General features: G+C 47.9%; 1 protein-coding gene across 1 annotated transcript in view; it reads right to left on the bottom strand.

Moving 5' to 3' along the window:
• The window catches only part of LOC147817407 (uncharacterized), a gene marked incomplete at its 5' end in the record, with an annotated part of 28,617 nt that overhangs the window by 806 nt on the left and 26,884 nt on the right, over positions 1–927 (bottom strand). The window lies entirely within an intron of this gene.

A 927-nucleotide genomic window follows, 5' to 3' on the forward strand; every position in this document is an offset into this window, starting at 1 on the left:
GTTTAATGTTCAGGAAATGATGTTTAAATTCCTCGTACAGTTTTAGGGACCTGATGTGAACATATTAAAAATAAAAGTTGAGTTTCTCTGAGTCTGTGCATGTAAGTATCATGAGCATGTTCGCAGGACACACGGTTACAGGATGATACGACAGGGTTTTCCAGGTTTTCCAGTCCAATGATTGTGTGACCGTCGGTCCTTTATCCTGGACGCGAACAGATCTGGTCTTGGACTTGTGTTGAACTCGACTGAGGTGGTCTGATCATCAGACACAGAGCTGCAGCTGTCCTCACAACAGGGACAAAGTCAGGAGTGTTTTTACCTCGTCCGTGTGTGTGAGTGTGTGTGTGTAAGTGTGTGTGAGTGTGTGTGTGTGTGTGTGTGTGTAAGTGTGTGTGAGTGTGTGTGTGTGTCACCTCGGGGCATTTTGTCACTTAAGAGAGGGACATTGGGCCGATCAGTTTTCCTCCCCCTGAAGTGCTTCAAAGGCCGGATGAGCAGATTAGAGGTCAGGCCGAGCTCAGGACTAACTGATTTAGGAAGGTTTAGTCTTCACTCTGAAATCCATCCTCTTTGTTTGGCCCCATCGCCCCGCCGGCTCCGTTCCTCTCGGCGGCTTCTTCTCGCCTTTTTTAATTCGTTTTTCTCCGCTCCACTGAGCTACAGAGGCCCGCAGAGGACATTAACAGTTCCTCATGTTCTCCTGTGACCACAGAGTAAATGTAGTGACACAGGTGAGCAACGCTCCACCAGCTGAGTCTCTACTCTGATTCTTGAGTTTCTTGCTGATATTACTGCTGCATTTCTACTGTAGGAGACTCATTAGGTTTTCATTGTTCCACATGTGAACATGTCAGAGACTCTGTAGTGAATCATGAGCGTCTGCTGCCACCTGCTGGTCACGCTGGTCATCACACCCTGTCACAG

This window comes from Seriola lalandi, unplaced genomic scaffold, assembly GCF_002814215.2.
Source record: "Seriola lalandi dorsalis isolate HSWRI2012SDOR001 ecotype SW California unplaced genomic scaffold, Sedor1 jcf7180002054963, whole genome shotgun sequence".
Classification (NCBI taxonomy): domain Eukaryota; kingdom Metazoa; phylum Chordata; class Actinopteri; order Carangiformes; family Carangidae; genus Seriola; species Seriola lalandi.